This window comes from Serinus canaria, chromosome 4 (genome assembly GCF_022539315.1).
Source record: "Serinus canaria isolate serCan28SL12 chromosome 4, serCan2020, whole genome shotgun sequence".
Taxonomy (NCBI): Eukaryota; Metazoa; Chordata; class Aves; order Passeriformes; family Fringillidae; genus Serinus; species Serinus canaria.
Window position 1 is genome coordinate 28113463 of NC_066317.1, and position 14856 is coordinate 28128318.

At 38.0% G+C, this 14856-nt stretch overlaps 1 protein-coding gene across 3 annotated transcripts in view; it reads left to right on the forward strand.

The window, feature by feature from the left end:
• FHIP1A (FHF complex subunit HOOK interacting protein 1A) overlaps positions 1-14856 on the forward strand; it is a 77125-nt gene that overhangs the window by 21609 nt on the left and 40660 nt on the right. The window contains exon 1 of one of the 3 annotated variants that reach the window (XM_018926724.3): positions 14515-14626. The exons of the other annotated variants lie outside the window; for them this stretch is intronic. The gene's annotated coding sequence lies outside the window, so the exon portion shown is untranslated. Of the gene's footprint in view, positions 1-14514; positions 14627-14856 lie in introns of those variants that run through there. 3 annotated transcript variants of the gene reach the window in all.

Below are 14856 nucleotides of genomic sequence, written 5' to 3' on the forward strand. Positions count from 1 at the left end.
AGGGTGTTCACAGAAAAGGAATCTGTCCCTGGGGCTGTGCTGTGTTTGTCTGTAGAATATAGGTAATTATTTTCTTGCTCATACACTTATGTTTATACTCAAAGTACTCTTTAAGCTGCTTGCACTCTTAAGTGTCACTGTTTTTCATCTATCACCATTCTGTTTCCATTCACTAATCACCATTTATCTTCATGATGCATAGCATGGATAGATGACAAAAAGATTGAAAGTGTATCTTGGGTTTATAGAAAGAAAATATTTTTTCATTTTGATAAAAATACCACTGACTTACTATGCTTATACTAGTATCTGTGTATTTCAATTTTTATTTTAGTTTCTTGCTTATTAGGTTTGGTGAGAATCACTCACAGCTCATCCTATCTGTATCTGGTATTCAAGGACTTATGCACTTTTCATTAAACTGCATACATGATTTTGACTTGTGGATGATAGAAAATGAAAGGTGAAATGAAATGGCTACAGAGATTTTAGAACTGAATAATTCCCCAACCAAGTTATGCAGTTACTTCAAGTGAAAAATTAACACCCTGCTGTGCTTGGCATTTTAATAATGTATAGTAAGCTGGTCCCATGTCTGGGGTTTTGTTTGTTTATTTGCTTTTTATTCTGTAGGGGATTTGTTGAATTTATTTTTTTCATGTTTTGGCACATAAAGAATCAAGGACATTTATGGTGTAAGGTTTATTTAATGCATGTATAATTGTCCAATTTTTTTTTTAATAGAAAGATGTCTGCATCTCAAAATGCAGTTTTTATGTTCAAGTTGTAGATGTGGAGGACTCTATATGCTTTTTAGTTATGGCACTTAGGGGGTTTGAACATGAATTTAGAAATACCTGTTCAGTAAATCTGCCTCTGTATTAAGTACACAGCAGCTCAACTCCTGACAGCAGTGTGCATTGCTTTGGGTGTGTGTGTTGTTCTGTGTGCAGGGTGGTGGTGGGGGTTTTAACCCTGCTGTACAGTACAGAAGAGGCTGATTAGTGTTATAATCACTGTAAGTCATATAAATCTATCTTTTGGCTTCCATTTTTGTCTTTCTTTACTTCTTCCCTTTGCCTTTTGCCTGGGAAAAAAAAAAAGGTTGGTTTTATTTTCTACATTAATCCTGTTTGCCGAGTCTGGGTGGGAGGTTTCTGTCAGAGGACATGGCAATGATACTTCTTCATTGTGGAGACTGGAGGGAAGGAGAAAAGGACATAGTTTATTGCACTGGGGAGTTGTTTGAGTTGTTTTGGTATGCAAAGTGGGAAAAGACTCTATTCCTTGTAAAGTCCTGAGCTTGAGGGAGTAATACTAGGCTTTGCTCTACCTCTTCAGTCTCCTTGCTGTGTATAAAAGCAGTTGCCAGGGTGAGAGAGGCCACTGGCTGAGCTAACCCTGACAAAGGTTTCCATTCCCATCCTGGCTGAGAAGGAGAGAAGAATGTGGAAGTAGGTTTTTTGGGTTTCTAGTAAAAATAAAAACAGGTCTCAGTCCCCAGCTATAGTTAGAGTCTTCACTGTGGTTGTTTCCTGTGGATTTTGAGGAATCACTTGAACACATGGGATATTCCTGCAAATTGTATTTACTCAGATACTGCAACACCTCAAAAACAAATGAAACCTCAGTATCAGCTCTTAACTGATTTGTATGAAGTTATTGGTTCTTTGATAAAGTGCCCTGCAGATCTAGGATTTTCGTTGTGTGCTGGTTTGGGCTCAGGTAGAGCTAGTTTTCTTCTCAATGTCGAGTATGAGGCTGTGTTTTGGATTTAGGCTGGACACACTAATGATAATAGAGATGTTTCTGTTATTGCTGAGCAGGACTTACAGCCAAGGCCTTTTCTGCTTTTTGTACTGCCCTGCTGGTGAGGGGACATAATCTAGCCTTATGCAGAAATGTAGACTTAGTTTGTGAATGGTACCACTTCTGATACATGAAGGACTCCTGTGGAACTGAGTGCTTTGTGTTGCTGCTACTTGAATTGCTCTGTAGAAAACAATTTGGATTCTGTTGTAGTGATGCTGAGCCAAACCTAATGAAATTCAGCCACTATTTTTGTGTTCCGTTGCTTTTTGGGTTCATCTACTCACTGCTGGCTTGAAAGCAAAACACAGGGTTTGTGTTCAGAATTAGCTGTGGTTTGTGTAGCAGGACTGACTTTCCTAGTGCACTCAGTTAAAAGCTTGAAAAATACAAGTTGTAAGAGAAAATTCAGCCTAAGTGGATTTAAAGGTTAGTGTTTGGATACCTCTATTAATTGCTTAGCGTTTCTTATCTAGAATTGTCGAGGCTTATCTCGGCCACTTTAGCTGAATGCTCAATTGTCATGGAATCATTTCAAGTATTAGTGCACATTTTAAATTATTCCAGCAACTAAGCAGGTATCCCCTCAGGCTCCATTACAAATGTCCTTTAAGGTGCTGAATACTTGAAGGTGACTTCCTATTTCCAGCTTGCAGTTCATCAGCAAGGTGATTTGTAACATGTAAATGTAATTGATAGCTCTGCCTGGAATCTGGAGGCTTTGCATAATTCTATTCCTTACTGCTAATTAGTCCACTAGTCAGTTGCTTCTCGTGATCCTTTATATTTTGACAGTCCTAAGAGCGGTATTCATCCTTCACAGACATTTCTCTAAAGCCAGCAGACATTCTGTTAAATTCACAATCGAAAATGGGATACTGAGTGAAGACTCCAAACAGAGGTTCACAACCTAAATACTTCTGGCAGATGATCTGACCTCTGTAGGAACACCTCTTCAGTGTTCTTCATCACACCTGTGCTCTCCAGCACCAATATTTGAGGTACCCTAACTGGTCTGGCTGTTGGGTTCCATGAGACTGCTTTCTAAAACTGCTTTTAGAACAGGATCTCTGTACTTTCCAGACATTCTTTGGAGGATCAAGTCAGTTCTTGAACAATTCTTAATTAAAGTAACTTGCTTAAGAAAAGCAGACTCTTGTTACGTATCAGTACGCTCTCTGGAGAAGAGCATGTTCCAAACGCTTCATTGTTTTCAAAATTCTGTCTCTGAAGATCAAATTCTACATGAGTCTCTGTTACAGTAATCTATTGGATTGAGATTTGATTTGATTATTGCTAGTGCCATAAAAATGTCTTTAAGTAAGACTTTGTGGCATTTTAATGCAAATGAATAAGAGATGGGTGTATGCCAGACTTACTTTCATAAAAATGTAGTAGAAGAAATTATTTAAAGCTTTCTCCTGTGTTGACATACTGTAAATTGAGCCTATGAAGAACTAAAAAAATCCAAGAGAATAGGAATTGGTTGGAGCTGGGCTAGGTTAATTTTATGTCTGGATCTTTGTGCCGTGCTTCTTAGGGGGTGTCTTTGTTATTTTGAATTCAAAGAGAAATGTGAAAAAAAATTATTTGCGTCCAACAAAAGAAGGGGCTATAGCTGATAAAAATTAGGGAGAAATCCATCTGGTTGCAAGAGTTGACCTGAGCTGTCCTTTGTTTTCTCCACGTGTCATTGATTCTGCCATTGATGAGGGGAAAATATCCATAGTGCAGGAAAGTGCTTGAGGCTTCCAAAAGCTTTAACTCAGGATGAGAATAGTGGCTTACAGAAACCACTCAGTTCCCTGCCATCATCCACTGCTTGAGGAAGTGGCAGACCATCATCCAAAGTATTACACCTCTCTCCTCACCATAAATCTGTTGACTGTTGAGGAATAGCCATGTTCTGAGGGTGTGTCATAGTTATTTCTATTTTCTGCATACTGGCTCTTGCAACTCCGTAATGTAGAATAATATTTTGGCGATAAAAAATGTAAATTAAACAAGTTTAATAACTATCCCAAAAATGTGGCTTGGAACATAAATCTCAGTTTGTTCTGGTCACAGTGGGTCAGCCTTATGTCCCATAAGTAAGATTATTGTTTGTGCTGCTTTGCACAGGGGTGCATATGTGAACGTGTTTTTTAGATGAAGATTGTAAAGGTGTGTTGTTCTGCTCCAGGCTGGAGCCTTTCTCTATACCTCTCTACTTTTTTTTTCTGAATACTGGTGCTGTTGTTTTTTTCCTAGCAATAAATATGGCTGTCTAACATTCGGGTTTTCAGCACATACTCTGCTCTTAATGAATGTGATCATTTACACAGTGTCACTGTAGTATTGGCATGCTAAATAATTTAGAGAGCTGTGGCAGGTAGATAGCTCTGTGGTGTCTATGTTACTATGGCAATACATTTGCTTAATGTAAATATTAGTCATTCTGACCGTATGAATCTCAGAGCTTCTGACATTATTAGCTATGTCTGGGAGGTGGGAGTCTGCGTATCTCAAAGAAAAGTTGTTCTGGCAATATTAATAGTTTAAAGATTACTTTCTTTTTCATAATTCCTTCTGCTTTTTGACTGAGCTGCATAATCTATTGAATGTAATGAACAGAGCAGAACATTTCTCCCATTTCTTTATCATGGTTGTAATGCAGCTCTGTTATAAAGAAATATATAACTGTATTCTGATCCTCCAAAATTCAGCTGACTGAAATGATAGGAAATAAGATCTTGAGGTCTGTGAACTTTGCTTCTGATCACACAGTCAAGGCAGTTTAGGAGCACAAGAAATAAAATCAAACTTGGAAGAGAAGTTGCAAGGGTATTAGACTGAGTTCCCTGACTTGAAAAGGACGGTAAGCTTGAGGCTTTTCCATTCCCTCTGTGGGTACCAGCAGGTCTGGAATTACTTAAGAAACTCTAAGTTTGTTTTGAAAATTATTGCAGAAACAATATTTAATGAAGTTAGTTTCTTAAATAGTTTTTTAGATTTTTTAGTCCATTTTTAAGAATCAATTCCAGGGAAAATGAACTACCTTCTGCAAAATCTTCTCTGTATTGCCAACTCACTCCTGATTCTATGAACTATTCTTTGTTGTGATCTGCTAGAAAGTTTGAGGCGTCAAATAGAAGTGGAAAAATAATTAGATTACAATTGATAGTCTATGTAAAAGCTCAGTCACTTCGAGCCATGAATACTGAATATACACTGGTAGTATTTGTAGCATTTTATGAACTTTTTGAAACCTCGATGTGTTAAACTGCTAAGCTTTAGATCAGTTTTAAAACGATTTGTCAGGAATGTGCTACCCCTTCCCTGTTTTTAGAATAGTTCCCACCTTTCCTGCCAAACATCTATAATGCACTAAAAGAAAGTATGGTAAGCAGTGAATGATGTCTTTAATTATTTGTAGGGTGGATTATACTGGAGGTTTCAGTGTGCTGCAGTCTGACACCAGTGCTCAGCATCTATCTGTGTTTGGCCCATTATCTGTCAAAGAAGGAAATAATGAAAAAAACAGTAGTAGTCAAGCAAAGACTTCTGGTTTCTTTGAATTTTGCAGAAGAGCTTTTACTGGACTTGTATAAGCGTTCTTTACTTTTTCTGTCCCTGAGATGATAAAACTTTCACTGTCAGTGCTTGCACATAAGGCAAAACTCCTTACTGGACAAGAATACAAACTAGAGTTGTAAGTTGCCTTTCTGTGGCACTGATGCTCACAAATGCTAGTCTGGAACTGAAGTTAACCTAGGAAAATTAATTATTTACCACCTATCTTTTCCTGACAAGCCTGCCTGTGGGAATACTGTGCAGTTGGCTGGCTCTTCTTTAAAAATATAGTGTGCTTTAGGTATATCTGTTGATTGTAGATGCAGAGAAATATGCAGAGAAATATTGAAACATTTAGATTCAGAATGCCTACCAAGTATTAGCATAGTTGAAATAGTAATTGGAGGAGCTTCTCTGATTATGCTTTTAGTAAACAAACCATACTCATAAAATTATTTGGGAAAAGCCACATCCAGTGCAATGTACTGGAGGAAAAAGACTGCAGAGGTACTTTCTGCTCTGTGGGCAGAACCTGTAGAGAGTGCTCCTGTGGCATTAGGCTGGCAGGGTTTTCCCTTAGGGAAAGAGACTTGATGGTTCTGTGTTTTCAAAGTCACAAGTATCCATTTTCAGAACACATTTCTGTGAGGGATACTTTGAGCCCTCAACAAGCAATCTTTTTTAGGTTTGTCTTCAGGTGTGTGTCGCAGGATCCACGAGAAGAGCATGGCAGAGTGGGAGGGAGGGGACAGGGTATGTGTTCCCTTGGCATAATTCATACAAAAGGGCTCTAGTGGAGTGCTCAGCTGTCTTGGTGAGCTTGTAGCATCTCGAATCTACCACTGAAGTAGACTGCTCTTTTTTTTTTTTTTTTTTTTTTTTTTTTTTCCCCAGCTGCAGCGCTGGCTTGGGGATGCTGGGCAGTACTCACAGTTTCCTGCAAGCAGGGATACAGTGGAATGCTCTACAGAAAGCCCTAAAGCAAATCTTTTCTTTCTGACCTCCATAGCATTTCTTTGCTTCTACTGCTGAAATATGGCATGCCTGTATTTTAGAGCTGGGCTCAAGAAAGTGGAATGGATTGTGTTACAAGCTAAAAGTTTAAATCAGGTGATAAATTGAAAGAAACAAAAGTGTGTTCAAAAAAGCAGTTGCATTTAATGTTTCACACATGATTTGCTCAGCCAGTTCCTTTTACTGTCGAAGTGCAAGTGCCTTTTCACTTTTCCCCACAGAAGAGGAAAATCTAATTGTACTGCAGTGCCATTTTTACGTGTGTAATGAATATCTGCTTTTCAGTATTATCTTGCAAATAAATAGGTGAGATTTTATCTGTAGTGTTTTTATGCTTTTTGTTGTCATTCTTTATATTCTACTTTGAAAAGGTAATGATGGCTGTTGGGCAGTCCTGTAAATGACTCTCCTAGAGGAAGGAGAGCTGGCATCACTCTTGTGTTGGGATGGGGAGATCCCAGAGGATCTGTGTATCTCAAGCTTGTGCTGTCTGTAATTTATAACATAACCATATAACCGTAACCAACAGGTATGGTTTGCAGGGTTTTGTTGTTAATTTTGTTAGTATCTCAGTGCTTTCTTTTTCTGTTAAGGATTAGAGATTATATTTCGAGTGTAATTTAATATATTGTACCTACAAAAAAAAAAAAATGGCTCTTAATCCTTGCTGTTACTGCAGTAAGACAGACACTGTTGAAATGAGAGTACTGAGTGATGTTTATGTTGATGTTGCTTCTTTTAACATACATTGTTAGAAGAACAGGGCTTTGGGTTCTCAGAAGGATCAGGAAAAAGGCACAGAAGGCTTGTGCTTTCTCTCAGCATGACCTCAACAGGTGCTTATTTCCAGGTGCAGAACACTTACTGCAGGGCTACAGTAATACTAAAGGATGTGATTCTAACATACTGCTTGGTTATTATAGTTTAATGCCACTCAGCATTATAATTAGCTTTACTAGACATTAATAAGTGGGTTTAATATTCAAACCATGGTGTTGGAGTTAAATGTGCCAATGAACCTTATCAGTGGAGCAAAATGTAAATTTTAACTCATTTATCTCATTAGCCTTTAATAAGGCTGTGCTTCACAAATCAGGGCTGCATCATCTGCCGATTATACCCTCTGATCTGCTCAGCAAAATAGCAATCTAATAATAGCCATACATTGCATGAAATTCTCCCACTGGTGTTCTGAAACACTTCTTTTTTTTTTTTTTTTTCCATTTAGGGGGTCTTGATTGTGTCTTATCTCTTCTGCACAACGCCAAAATCTAGAAATGAATGTAAGATGAGAATTCATTGCTCAGAGGCTCTGGCTTTAGAAGTGTTTTGCCAAATAGGAGTTTGTGATGGGCTGTAAGCCCAAGTTTGTAGTCTGTAACTCCAAGAGTGTGGTGCATAGGGATTCTAAGAGTTTCTGGGATGGGTAAATGGCCAGACAGTCAACTGAATAATATTGTCTTGCTGCTTTAATAATAATAATCAGAGCTCCAAAAAATCTGTGGCCCTTGTATTGAGGGAAAAACTGAGCTGAGTAATTTGCCTCAGGCCCATGTGAAAGGGAAGAGAATTGGAGGAGAAAAGTAAAGGAGTAAAGTCTCGTGGCTTGAGGTTTTGTATGCCAAGAGTTACCATTGCAGCTCACGATGATGGTCATTGTGTGCCCTGTGTATTATTCAGAGCAAGTAAAAGAAAAATTGAACACATTTGAAGTTATTATTCTAGGAAGTCCAGTTTTGATGCTTTTCCACAGCAAGTTGCTCATATAGCATTGTCTAAGTCTAAAGAAACTTCTTCAATTATTCTAGAAACTTTCCAGCTTTGAAGGTTTCTCAGTAAGTGTCGGTAAGATTGGGAGTGAGCAGGGGTGATTCTGCTGTCTGAGGCAACAAAACTGATTCATTTCACCTGTAAGCTGATTTGGTTCACGTTTGCTTCCATGTGGTCTATTATTTCAAAAAATTTTACTAGCATTCTCAGGTTGAATTTTTTAATGTTTGCATCTCTTTCTAGAGCCATATTAAAGCAGTATTTCAAATACATATGGTCTTGTCATGACAGAATCTGTTTAAATGGTTGCTAGGGTGCAAGAGGAATCTCTTTTCTTACCATAGTGTGTTAAACTGATATTTAAACCTCTTTGTAGTTTGCTGAGGGATGCTAGCAGTGTATTTTAATAGCAATGGCTGCTGCCCTCACAGGGGCACAGAGCCTTTTGACTACATTTGGGTGTAGATGGACTATGCTAGTACTCATCCTTCACAGTGCTGTGTTTTATTTTCTGTGTTGATCTTAGTGATGGTCAGATGATAGGTAGATATATTGTCACAGAGAAAATTCAGTTTTTTCCCCTATTTAGAGAAAACCACAGATTTGTCTCCCAGTCCTACTGTGTTAGAGAATATACACCTGTACACATGGAATCCAGTGGTTTTAATTTTTAAGTGTTGGCAACTTTGAGGACTGATTCTTCCCAGTTAGGCTGGCTGTTGTATTATCCATGATTGCAGCTCTATGCGCCTTCGGTACTGGCACTCCTGAAGAGAGGCTTTCATAGGATCATGGAATGGCTTAGCTTGGAAGGAACATGAAAGATTATCCGGTTTCAGTCCTGCCACCATGGGCAGGGACACTTTTAACTAGACAAGGTTGCTCAGGGCCCCATCTAACTTGGCCTTGAATACTTCAGGGGCTGGGCATCCACATCTTCTCTGGGCAACCTGTTCCTCTGTCTCACTACCCTCTGAGTAAAGAACTTCTTCCTATCACCTAATCTAAACCCCTCCTCTTGTAGTTCCGCATTTCCCCTTGTCCTATCACTGTCTGTCCATGTAAAAAATTCCTTTCCTCTTTTTTGTAAGGCCCCTTAAAGTACTGTAAAGCTTAATGAAGTCTCCCTGAAGGCTTCTCTGCTGAACAACCCCAGATCTCTCAACCTGTCTTTGTAGGAGAGATGCTCCAGCCTTCAGGTCATCTTTATAGCCCTCCTCTGGACCTTCCCTAACAGGTCCACATCTCTCTTGTGCTGAGGTCTGCAGACCTGGGTGCAGTATTCTAGGTGTGGTCTCAAAGGGCAGGGTTTTCTTCTATCCTTCATTAATTTGTCATTAGTCATATACATTGGGTTTTGTGCTGACTTACTAGGAACACCATTTATTTTCAGTTAGTTTTTTCAACACAGACACTTGGTTGTATGCAAATGCTTCATACAGTCACTGGAGGGCTGCCTGGGACATTCTGTGACTCTCGGGACTGAGGGTAATGTCTTTCAGAGTGAAAGTCTGCTTGAGAACAGCAGGGATGTCTGAACTGCCTGATAGTTCTGAAACAGCAGGGAAAGGCTTTATTATTGCAGTGGCTGTGGCATGAATCACTGTGCAAGTATAATGTTACCTGTGGGGCAAGGTGAAGATAAAATAGAACAGAGATGGCAGTGTCTGTGGTGACAGTAGAAATACTGAATTTTGTTTTAGCAGAAGGATAGCTGGTAAATGATGTAACAGTTTTGCATATTCTAAAGTACTTTCATAACTGATGCCTCAAAACAAAAAATTGGTTTGGCATATGCGTTCTACAATTCAGAGGTTGGAAAAATAATCATAAACTTTTTAATTCCGTGTGAAAAACCATGTCCTCAGGATAAAAGTCAGAGGTCTCACTTCCAAGTTTGCTGTGGTTACAGCTGACAGCTGTTCAAGGTCTGTGCATACAAACAGACTTTCTCCTGCCCCTTTGAACTGCTTCTGTCTTAAGCTTGGGAGTTCTCTGAGGACTGGTGTGTCAGATCTGACAGGATACTGTAGCTTCTGCAGCTCTGACAGCCTTACAGAAGGACAGAAATGCAGGTGAGAAGCTGCAGGGTTCCCCAGGACACTCACAGACACTCCCCACTTTCAGAACTGTGCAGGCAGGAATGAACAACCTGGTGATGGGTGGAACCTGTGCTTTCCCACGCCGGTGGAAGCCTCCGTAGGTGTTACAAAATTAGATGGGAGAGACTGTGGTTTGACTTTGGTTATCTGTGCTGAGCATTCCTGTCAGGGCTGACATCCAACTCTCTTATTTACCAGGCTTTCAGTATTGGTCGTTCCAAGTGTTAGAAAGGTTAAATAGTAATTAGATTGTATTTTTACTTGAATCTGATACTTGCTTCACCTTTTAGTCGATACATTTGTGAGGTTCTGTGTTTTTCAAAGCACTCCTTTTACAAGATGAATAGTTTTCATTTGCAATTTGTTAGGGTATTTGCCTTCTTTTACTGTCCAGGGCGTGAGAGTTGCTAGTTTATCTGAATTCCTTTCCTGGACTAGAAAGACACCTGTATTTCCTTCCTGGACTAGAAAGACACCTGTTTGTGTTTTCTCAAAGATTCAAAGGCAAGACTGAAAAAAATTATACAGAATTGCTATCAAAGTGTCAGATTATCTCAATAATTTTTTTTTAAATTGTTCCTCTGATTGTTTACAGTTTTTTTTTTTTTTTGCATGCTGGTAACATGTCTGAGACAAGTGTTGTATAGACTGTATATGTTTCATGTTTGGCCAGTGCATTCAGATGTTTCATTATCCAGGGAAAGTCATTCACAGGAATGGGACATGCTGTAGTGATATTCAATTTTCAGTTGCAGAAAACTAGGTGGTGTAAGAGTGTAAAATATTTTCATAGTAGAGTAGCCTTATGTTAGGAGATCAGAGATGCAGAATTAATTTGCACTCTGTAATGAAAAACTTAACACTGTTTACATGACACAAATAATTTTGTTCCTAGGAAGGCTGGAGAAGCTTCAAGGGAAAAACGTCTACCACCTGTATAAAATGCAATGTAACTAAATGGAAATGGAAATATAAATAACATGTAGATTTTTCTTTGATCTAGCTTATGATGTTTATGCACTAAACATCATAAAAATGCCAACACTCAATTTTGGATTTTCTTGTTTGCTACCCTCTGTATTAAAAGCAAAAAAATTAAACCTACATATAGAAATCTATAGCCTGCCAAAGTCCACCCACCATGCAAATCTGTACTAATAGTTTTAAATAAGAGTGTCACTGCAGGAGGTGAGGCTGTTTTTCCATGGAACTGTGCTCATTGATATTATATTTTATTGAGGTTCTTGACTTTTATAGGAATTAATATAACATGAATCTTCAACTTCTGCTTGTCTGCTCTGAGTTGGAATGGAAAGGGAGAGGGAGAGCAGTGTTTCTGTGCAGTTTCCTATGACATGAATACCTGGGGTTTTGTGCATTGGGAAAGGAGAGCTGGAGAGGCAGGACAGGATTTTGTAAGGAAGTGTTCATTTTGCAATTTCCCCCCCCCTTTTATTCTTTCACCACTTTTTTCTTCACTTTACAGTGAGGTATAATGATAATGTCTCATCTTAAACAGTAATGTTTATTCATTGGTTTTGCCCAAGTTTGACAATTGCAAATTATAAAAAAAAATTTGCAAGGGTCTTTCTCTGTGTCAAAATTGAACATAATTTAGGACAAAGGAAGTTCACTAGCTTCTGGAGCTTTCTCTTAGCTAAATTGGGAATGTCTGATGCAAACAATACTGGTTCAAGGGTTCTGTAGTTTCTTTTAATTCTTTTTAAGAAGGAAAGAAAGCTGACAAAAATGCATTTATGTTTAAAAGTATCAATCCACTAAATGTAACATTTTGCCACAAGGCCTACCTAGAATGAGGCAATGAATGTACATCGGGCAAGATAGGAAAATAACCTTTCAGATTTTAGGAGCTCATTAAGTTGACCAAGTTTGAGGAGTAATTTGTGATGGGCTTCTGCCATCCTACAGTACACTGAAACAGTTGTTCTGAAGCTCTGTAACAAGATGCTTTTGCTGATTCTCTTTGTTCATTAGTTCATCATGTCACTAACATGCTATCATTTCAGAGTGTAGGAAATAATGTTGACTTGGTGGGTAAAAGTAGCTTGGGGTGGTAATTATCTCTAAAATGAGTAGTTTCAATAACTGTGTACAGAAGATAAATGACGGATTCAAGTTATCTAGTCAATTATTATAGTCCAGGTACTATAATGAACATATTGAGAGGTATAGAAGAGTTTTACTGTGTTATAGCTACTTAAATTTAGGTAGAGGTATAAACTGATTTTTTCCATGAAAAAGACAACTTTGTATTGTGAATTAAATTTTGGGAAATAAATATGCTTTTAGATTATGTTAGCAACTATGCAATAACCATTCTATACATAACAGTTTTGATTTTATGGAATATTCTGTCCTTTTCTGGTTCTTTTAGTTTGAAAAAGGAGTGTAAAGAGAAGTATCATGTGCATGTGAGCATGAGAGCAATGCTATCTGCAGAGTGGAAGTTCATTTCTCATTGCAAACTTGGCAACAACCCTCTTGGGAAGCTTGTTGTTTGGTTTCTTTGTTTATTGGTCAGATAATCATGGTAGTTTTAATGGTGTTTTACTGCTGATTCTTGTGTTTGGATTATATTTAGAACCTGCAGAATCAACCCAGAGTGTGGAAATGAAAAAAAAATAAATTGTGTCTTCTCTATCATGAAACACAGAATGTTTAGAATATATGTGTATTTCCATTTTATTGTGATTAATGCTGAAAGCCCACATGTCTTCTTTAATGCCACTCTGTACACTTGAGAACATTATTCTTGGACTTCTTATGCTTATTATAATGAGTAATTTGACATGTTGTACAAATCACTTGAAAAATTGTCTTACATATTATTGCTATAGTCATAAAATATATAGCTTAATCTTGTTTTCTGTAATCTACATATGATAATTACAGGTATATTGATAACATTTTTCTAGACCATTTTTCTCTTGGGAAGGTAGTATTTCCTGTTCTGTATGCTAGTGTTCTGAAAATAGTTTTAACTCTTCAGAGTATAGAGTCTTCTGCTGCTTTGCTGGTCTCATTCATCTTTCTGTCAGGAAGGCTTTCTAGAAAGGCAACTTAATAATTTCCTATTAATTTATTTTATACTTTTATCTACAGAAACTGTTTTACCTTTCTCAAAAACAATCTAAACAACAAAAAATGTTTCATCAGTTCAGCATCACAACTTCAGGAAGCACATGCTTTCTCTAAATTATGAGCATATTGGAGCTGGGTTTGTGTGTCACACAGGTGTCAGAATTATCTTGGAAAGCAAAATTGATGTGCAGAGTGCATGGGTTACTTTGATTTCTTTCTTCCACTAGCATAATCAGAACATAAAGTAGGTTTTGTCAAATGTCTGCTTTCTGGTGTGTCACTCCCTCCCATTCCTGGATAGTGATGAATTTTGAAATAAACCCTGTACAGATTCTCAGTAAAGATGAGGACTTTGGCAACAACTTTTTAGCAATAATTCATTTCACTTATAGCAAAAAATTACTAGTCTAGACATAGCATGGGATATTTGTAATTCACTATATGTGAAATAATGGAAAGTAGATTCTTTCACTCAGTGACATGTGCTGTGCCCTCTGGAGTTGTTTTGTTTCTCTTTGAAACTCGGTATGGAAACATTTGCAGTACAAAGTTTTAAACTGAGATTTGTTTTGCTTGTAATGTCTGTCTCACACCAAATGCCTTGGTCCTTGGGCCTTGGACAATTTTATGACTTGGTTTTGTGTGGAAGCAGTCTTTTCTGGAGTCATCAATTTAGTTGGTGATGTGGGAATGAACCAGCAAAGCTAAAGCCTTTGAACTGATTTCAGTTCAATGACATCTGCATTCTTTAGTGTGTAGGTAGCAAAGAGCTTTTCGGAACTGCTATTTTAGAGGCCTTTTTAAAAAGTTCAGTTTTGATATCCTTTTGTCTAGTAGCAGACTAGACACCTCAGTCATACTGTGCCACAGTGCTGTTGGGAATAGAGAGGTATCTATCTTGGATTTTAAAAACCCAAGCTGCTATTTTATTATTATGGTTTTAACCAATGTAATCTGTGTTTTGAACCACTAATTGTTACTGAATTGTTGCCTTTCTGTAGTAGGCTATATGTGAGGAGGACATAAAATACAACAGAGAAACAGGTTTATTATATTCTTTATCTCTCATAAAAAGGATCAAGTCATACCATTAGAATAACAACCATATTTTTTTTCTTTCTCTAGCTTCAGAATTATGACCTAGGGATATGAACATGTAGTTCATTCCTTCTGGGACTTCGCAAACACAGCTTCAGTAATTATATGCTCTCAAGTTCCAGTGAAATTGCCTATGTGCAAATGAGTGTGGTAGATGAACATACCCTGTGGTGTAACAGGTAAATCGGGCCTTTCCTGAGCAGGTCAAGGTCTCTGTCAAGTATTCTATGTTGCTTAATTCCTGTTTTCTTGAGCAGTCAGTGCCATTTCTCTACTTTGGTAATAGACCTTTGATGAACCATCTTTGCTGGGTACACTGTGTGTAATTTCAGCCTAACCCATCAATGCATTTTGGACCATACTGCCTAACTGGCATTTCTCTTCTCTCATTTTGGCTGCCCCATGCAGC